The sequence below is a fragment of the Fragaria vesca genome, linkage group LG6, assembly GCF_000184155.1.
Source record: "Fragaria vesca subsp. vesca linkage group LG6, FraVesHawaii_1.0, whole genome shotgun sequence".
Taxonomy (NCBI): Eukaryota; Viridiplantae; Streptophyta; class Magnoliopsida; order Rosales; family Rosaceae; genus Fragaria; species Fragaria vesca.
Window position 1 is genome coordinate 940005 of NC_020496.1, and position 8562 is coordinate 948566.

Here is an 8562-nt window from a genome sequence, read left to right on the forward strand (position 1 = left end):
AGTTTTGATCTTGCAGACCATTTTGAAGTACTACATGTTCATCTTGATATTTTGTATTGAAAAAAGTAGATATATATGTTTAATAGCTAATGACCTAGTGTACTTCTACTAGCTTATGAATTCCAAATGATTGATGTCGCATCGGAGATTAGGGGTGTAATAATAGTCTTTTGATTATAAATTTGACGATGAAAAAAAAATTTTATAGCAGAAAATAAGAAAAAAAATGTAAGAGAGTTACCAAAATATATAGTAAATTTATAATAATACTAAATAGCATATTATTTCTTAATTTTAGATATAAAGGTATTATAGGCAGTTTAGGATGTGTATTAAGTTTAATATCGAAATAAAAAACTAGATAAGAGGTGTATTAAATAAGAAGTATGTATTAAGAGATTAAATATGTGTATTTAAAATTTCTCGTTTCTTAAAGCTTGTGTTTGTGCTTATCTTTATCCTTATGAAAAGGTGCAATATAATACATTGCATAATGGAAATCAAATGGACGTTAGATCGATTTAAAGTTGTGGAGCCAAATTATATGAGCTCTTTTTAGATATGATTCTTCAATTTAGGACAAATATCAAGGTAAAGCTACAAAGAATCACCTTTAATTAAGGAAGTACATGATGGGATTAAGAAATTAAAAACCATGAAAGATAAAGCAGGAGGGAATAGAGGTTTGATTAGACTTCCAACCTAACTTTGGAATCTTCTTTGGAATCTTCTTGTACATTTTTTAGGTTCAAATTTCAGAAAATAAAAATTTCCATTTATCCATTTGCTTGTATGATAAGTATTATATACAGATCGGCGTCTGGCTTGTCCGGCGGCGCCACCGCATCGGCGTGGGCTTCTCGCCTCGTTGGTGTAGGGTCGGTGCGGCCGGACGGGCTGTTTTGGTATTGTGGAGGTGGCAGGGCCTTCCGGTCGGTTTTGTGACGGAGGATACGAACTGCGGCTTCACTCTGCAGGGAGGGGCTGTTGTATCTCAGGGAAGACGGTGTCCAGGGTCTGGCTGCGGCATGGCGTGGGATCCCCGGAGTCTTGAACTGATGTCTTGTTGCGAGGTTATGGGTGGCGGTATAACCAGATCGACGACGAGTCTGCGTTCTCACAGATCGGCATCGATTTTGTCTCTAGGACTAAACTATGGCTTCGCAGCAGGACTCAGTGGTGGTCAGAATGCATACAGGGGCTCCGACGACGATGTCAGCCCAGACCTTGTGGCGGCGCTGGGGGTGAAACAGAGGTGACGATGCAGCTGCTGCTTTGGGCCGGGTGGAGCAGGTTTGGGCCTCTAATGGAACTGGTTTGGTGGGCCTGGGCCAGTGGTATGGTTTTGGGCCAGTTTTGGTCATTTGTTAGTTTATGTTTTTTGGTTAGGCTTTGTTTAGGTTTTTGGATAGGTATAAGTCCCTCCTCTTTTGGGCGAGGGTTTGAGTGTCGTTTTCTGGTCAATGTGCTACTTCGGTGGCGTTATTCCTGGGGACTATCGGCTTTAATATCGGTGTGGTCTAGGTGGCAACATGAGGGTGGATTACCTTTGCACGTGGTCTGGTGGTATTTGGACACGGTGTGGAAGAAGGAGAATTTGCTCGTTTTAGTGTTGGCAGCAAGGTTGTATCGTTACTCTCAGGACTGTGTAGCTCTTTTTGAGCGTGAAATTGGGTTAGGGGTTGGGCCCACTTGGCTCATGGATGTTGCTATTGGCGACGGACCCGTAACTACGGATCTTTTTGGGAATGTGTGTCGTGGTGTAGGTACCACAACCGGTCATTCTATTATGCTGTAATTTTATTCCGTTATCAATAAAGCTATTCTTCTAAAAAAAAGTATTATATATAGGGCTTCTCAACATAATTATTGGATAATCAAATAATCACTGTTATGAAGTGTGATCAATCTCACTGTGATGAAGAGTGATCAATAATTGTGTAATGTCGATGCCGTGATGTAACAAGATACATGTATCACTCCTATGTGTCACTACAGCTAGAAGTCTAAAATATTCTTGTTTCATTGTCCAACTTTGTGTTCTACATTTTGCACGACTAATGTTAGCAAGCTCATCGAAGCCATGCCATTTTTCTGGAAAACATGGGGCATATGTGATTTGATTTATGTGTTGAACCCTTTTTAAATCAAAGGATGATAAGGATCTTTAAACAATCACTTGAATCAATATACTGTGTGTTGCCGATAACCAAATCGTTGCAACTCAACCGAAAAAAAAAAAAAAATACGTTGCAACTCAAACTGCAAAAGTATTCGAAATAACCAAATCGTAAGCGGATTCCACAACGTACAAAAGTATTCGAGTCTTGTTACTCTTGTACTTACATTTCACGAGTTAGATAAAAGTGGTGGAGGAGTCCTCCTGCATCTGTAATATTCTTTCAAGGGTCAGTATAATTGAACTTGTTTATATCACGCATCTTTCATTAAAAGTAAAAATGATAATCATGCATCTTTCCGATTTATAGTGATGTGGTTGATGCATGTTTTTCTTCCTTGGATTATAGTTATAAGATTGGAGAATAGACATAACGCATGCCATATATTTTGGATTGTTTCAAATTGTCACGCGTGCATCACGTCGAACATCTCATAATTTATCTCATTTCAGGCCCTAAGCTGAAACACTTCTCCGCAACACGCTACTTTATATATAGAGATCAATTATTTAGGTTCTGATGGCAGCACACCATGCCCTCACTCTTTCTTTTTAGGATTGTAATTAACTAAGTATGTGATTTATTTGTTAATTATGGGTGTTAAGTATATTAATCAACCGTCGTGACAGTTGGAGACTTGGATGGTGTTTGGCAAATGGCGACTTTGCCTAAGCACAGGATATACAATTTGGCACAAAAACAACATGAGATGAATTTCTTAATAAAACTCTGCTGGCCGGACTTTGTTTTTTATATAAACTTTCTAATAAGATCGAATTGGGTGACTACTATTTCTTGATGATATAGAATTAGTTAAACTACAGGCGTGATGGAGGTTGAAGAGGATTGAAATTCTTAGAAAAATTGTTCTAACTCTTTGTAGTTTGTACGTACTTCAGTAATAGAGGATACAAGAGGAGCTAGCTCCCAACAACTTACTTAACGACCAAGCTATCCAGATAGCAAATATATATATACTGGCATGGCATGAGCTCTAGTAGTTGAGGAGCTGGATGCTGATAAGGCTGCTGACATGGACAGCATCACAAAGCATGTAAATGATCGATCCTTACTTTATATTGTAAAATCCGGGCGTAAGGCTGAGCCTCTCAACTAGACTAGGTTCCAAACCCTTTAAAAAAAAAATTACAACAATAAACCTCTTCGATCTAGACGTTCACAATATATATATATATAAAGATTTCTACTATTTATATTAGTAGATGACTTCATTTAACGATCTCAACCGTTGATCCTTTAGATTCATACGCAAGAAACATGTCTACAAAATTTTAACTAATTCCGTAATCATTTGGTCATTCAAATTGACGTAAAAAATTGTAGGCCGTTAGATAAAGTTAAAATTAATATTGTGCTAATTAAATAGTTGAACGTTTTTCATTTTGGCTAATTTTTTGTAGGATTCATATGTGGGTAAGTACCTAGAAGATGAGTGACTTTGATTGTCAAAATACATGCTAGAACTAAAAACATCCTCACTTTAAGAGTTTAAAGAGGTCATCTCAAGATTCAGACTATATATCAAGGTTGCTCACATACGGGATAAGTTTTGTGGGACAAAACGGGACTCATACACCACAAGATCTTTAATGAATTGATTTGACGGATGAAAACTCACAACCACTAAAACCATACTATAGACTACCTATCACCCAATCTATTCTCTTTCAAAACTCTCTCCTCTTCCTCTCCCAATCTCCTTCCTCTCCCAATCTCAACCCAACATACGGGCCAGCGGTCTCGTGCTAAAGGGGGAAAAATTATGCATATGGTTTAGAGCATCGCTATTAAAAACTGACAGTAGTTTTATAAAACTATTATATTATACTTCAGAAACTATAGTAGTAGCTTTTTACAACTATGGAAGTAGCTTTGTAAATAATTTTATCATTGTTGAAAACTACATCTTTTTGTATCATTGAATATGTTTTATTCACTCGATTGCATTAGCATTTTTATTTTAGTCGTATCATTTACATTTCCGTAGTCTTGTAAGTCTCTAATAAATAGTTTTCTCAACCTTTGGTGGTAGCTTTTGTTCTGTTTGGTAGTAGTTTTTGTTCCTCGCAATATAAGCTTTTGTTGTTGGCTGTAGTATCTTTTATAGTCGGTGGTAGTAGCTTTGGTAGCTAGGGATAATAGCTTTTGTTGTTGGCGGTAGTAGTTTTTGTTTTGGTGGTGGCAATAGCTTTTATTGGTGGCGATATTAGCTTTTATTGGTGGCGATAGTAGCTTTCGTAACTATTGGAAACCTCGTCGGAGGTCGGCTGGAGTCCGTCGGAGACCGCTGGAGGTCTGCTGTAGACTTTTCCAGTGAGGACAGTGGTTGTTGACTTTTTACATTAGTGACATTTTTGTAAATATAAGTGAGAAAATCTAATTTTTTTAGTTGGATGACAGTTTGTAATTTGGTTAAACTTCAATACCTTTATTTAGGCTTGGGTGGTCTTATGTGGGTAAAAATGTTTGGGTGGACCTTTATAGGATAAAATGTCTCAAAGTGGACTTCTATGTAATTGGCATAGATGTTCGTTTGGAGATTTGGAGGATCAACCGTATATTTCACTAAATTCAATTCAAGTACGTGTTAAAACCAGAAAGTTCCCCTTAAAACTTCTCACAGACGGTAATCATAGTTGATGAAGTTTCCCGATTGCCAGTAACGCTAGCAATCTCCGAAAGCGGACGAGTCTCCTTAGACGTCGCTAATGCGGCGGTGTTCTCGAGGCATCCTAATGTTGTTTGATTTTGTGAAGGTACCGATCACAAAATTTGTAAAATATTAATGCTCAACAATGATAAAGATTCAATTAAAAAAAAACTATTTTTTTTTCCGATCAAAATCTGATTATGTTATGTGGCGGTTAAATTTTTTTTTATCAGATTTGTGGGACCACGTATTTGACTCCGTGAGATTCGGTGATGACATAAGAAATGGCTAGAAGAGTGTCTTACGTCATTGCCATTTCTGATGTCATTACAGCCAATTAAGGCCACAATCCCGAAAGGATATATTACCACCATCTAATTCCAGTATCACTTCTTAACCGTATCGTATTTCAATCGCCAAATGTTTATCAAAGTGACTTAGTATCTCTTCTCTCAACATTTTGAGGGTGTCACTTGTGCGCATATGAATAGTAACCTTCTCATCTCCTTGGAACTTAAAAGTAGCCCCGCTGTCTTGCGATGGACACATCTCCCCGTAGTTAAGAGTGACCCATATCTTATCATCAGGTTGATGTGAGCACTCTCTCTGCTGCAGCATAATACCTCCCATAACAATGTCATTGTTGATTCAATTGACATCAGTAACAAGATATACAAGAAGCAGAGAAATGAATTCCAAAGGACAAATGTAAAACGAACAAGGAAGCCATTGTGAATTACAAAAAAAAAATATGGAGAAGAACAACTGATATGAGCTAATAAGACTCAAAATGCAATTACTTCAATAATACCACAAAACCAATCATCCCTTTCACCAAACACCAAATAACCACAAGTACTACTAACCCAACACTACCCAAACAAAAAAAAAATCTCCAAAAATATGAACACAATGCATATAAAATCACTTGAAGTTAAATTTGCACAAAGCAAGGAACCAACATCTCTAGAAACAGTAACACATAAATGCAGTCTTACCTTTGGTCTTTGGCATCATCAATTCATCATCATAGTAACCCAACATCCTCAAAACACTTGCGAATTTCATTCTCCGTGGGCACTCTATCTTCATCGATAATAATACTCTCCAATGCCCTCCAATCCTTATGCCTGTAGTACTAACAATACGAAGAAAATGAGTCAAATCTTCTTCATATTTGCGAAACCTTCCTTCTCTGACAAAAATGTGCCTGCAGACCACAAATTTTTGGGCTTTAAAACCCATTTCTTTGACAACAACTACAATGACCCATTACAACCCATCCAAATTTCCAATCATTTACTATTCATGGTGGTCGAGATAATCCGAGTCTGTGTCAATATTACTCATAAAGAACTCCTGCATGTTGGCATCTTCATCGTCCATTTGCGGATTAAGTGTTCGTACTAATGTTTCTAATCAGTCTAAATTTTTGAATGATGATTGTTGTGTTATGAGTTATGAATATGTGGCTAATGAGAAGGGATAGAGTTGTGGTGAGAAGATTGGGATTAATAGTGTACAGAGAAGAGAGTTCAAAGAGCTTGCGAATATCACTGTTACAAAAAAATGATAAGGGGCCTAGCTTTTGTTGGAAGATGAAAGAATATCATGCTCCCTACTTGTTTGATAAAATTTCAGAGTCAAATGGGTGGTGTAATGCAAGTTGTGGTAGTAGCCGTAGCGGCAATATATATACTACAATCTCACGGTTCTTTTAAGAGTAGTCTACGAGTAGGAGGTTTATTGCGGGTTGTGCGCTTTAAGAAGAAAGGTACACTACGGGGTAGTAGAGTGTTCCATAATAAAGAAGTTTGAAAAGATAAAGATAATTGTATTTCTGTGTTTTTTTTGTATTTTACAAATGGAGAGTATATAGAAGATATGAGAACTAGTTAAGAACCAAAAATAAGCTATCTACCATCAGTCCCTAATGATCAGCCATGAATTTGTGGATCTACACATTTACAAATGTTGTAGAACATGGAGGAAGCTGAAAATAAGGACTGAACCTAAAACAAGGTGGAAAATAGAGCAGATGTGAGAGGAGACTTCTAAGTTCTAACATAAGTAACCTATCTCAACGCTCCCTCTCAAGCTGGATCAAGGAAGTTTCTTGAGCCAAGCTTGGAAAACAATCGCTCAAACTATGCGGAAGCAAGAATCTTGGTAAACACATCTGCAAGTTGATCGCGAGATCTTTTGTACATTGTCTCGATGAGCTTGGATTGGACTTGATTACGAATGAAATGACAATCAACCTCAATGTGCTTTGTACGCTCATGAAATATTGGGTTTGGTGCAATATGCATTGCAGCCTGATTGTCACAATGAAGAGGGATTAGAGTAGAATGTCTCAATGCCTAAATCCCTCAACAAGGCCTTCAACCAGATGAGTTCACAAGCAATGGATGTCACAAGCAATGGATGCCTTCAGCCTCAACACTGCTTCTAGCCACCACTGACTGTTTTTTACTTTCCAAGTAACAAGATTACCTCCAATGAATATGCAGTAGCCTATGGTAGATTTTAGAACTAATTTCAGTTTACCTTCATCAACTTTAGGTAAATCATCATGTTAGTCATTCTTCTTTCAATTTCATCAAAAACACCCCTCAACTCTCAATTTTCATCAGCCGTGCATGTCCAAACCTCCAATCTCCATCTAATTCCTCTATCTAATTTCTTCTTGATATCAAGTCATCACTTGACAGAGGAATTGGATGGAGATTAGAGGTTTGGACATGCGCAGCTGATGAAAATTGAGAGTTGAGGGGTGTTTTTGATGAAATTGAAAGAAGAAGGACTAACATGATGATCGACTTAAAGTTGATGGGGGTAAACTGAAATTAGTCCATAACTTTATAACCATTCATTCATGAACGAGGAGGAAGAGAAAAGAAAAGAAGCATTTTCTGTATAAGTAAGATAATCTACGTACAAATTGAATGTAATTTGTCTATTTTTTCAAATTTGCCAAGCATTTTCAAATTTCAGATTGAAGCATTTTCAGATTTGCCTTTTAGATATCGCAAAATCCTCTTGACAATGTTGAGATGATAAGTGGAAGGTGAGTGCATGAATTAACTCACTCTACTCACTGCATAGGTGAGATCAGGTCTTGTTATGGTAAGATAGATAAGCCTGCCTACAAGACGTTGGTAATGGCATATATCAGTCAGAGCTGTGCTTGAGGAGTCCAACTTGAGTTTGTTGTTCAATGGAGTGCATGCAGGCTTGCAGTCTGTCATTCCTGCTTCATCTAGGAGATCAACAACATAACTGCACTGATTGAGAAAGTGACCATGAGTAGAAATATCCATTTCTATCCCAAAAAACTAATTCAATGGACCTAGATCCTTGATAGCAAAGGCATTGTGAAGAGCAGCTTTGAGAGACTGAATCTCATCCATGTTGTCTCCAGAGATGATGAGCACGCGCGGATCTACATACAACATTAGTAGGGCTCAAGCCCAACCGAGATTTTCAAAATAAAATTTTCACTGTATGCGATTATAGCTTATCATGAGCTGTAGCAGGAGTGGCTTAGCTTTTTTGTCAATGTCAAGACCACCCTAGTTCGAACTAGGCAGTGGTCATACAATAGTCTGGTTTTTTCTTCTTTCTACCCAAACTGGTTTTTTCTTCTTTTCTCTTCTTTCTACCCAAACTGGTTTTTTCTTCTTTCTCCCCTAGCTCATTAGCCTTAAA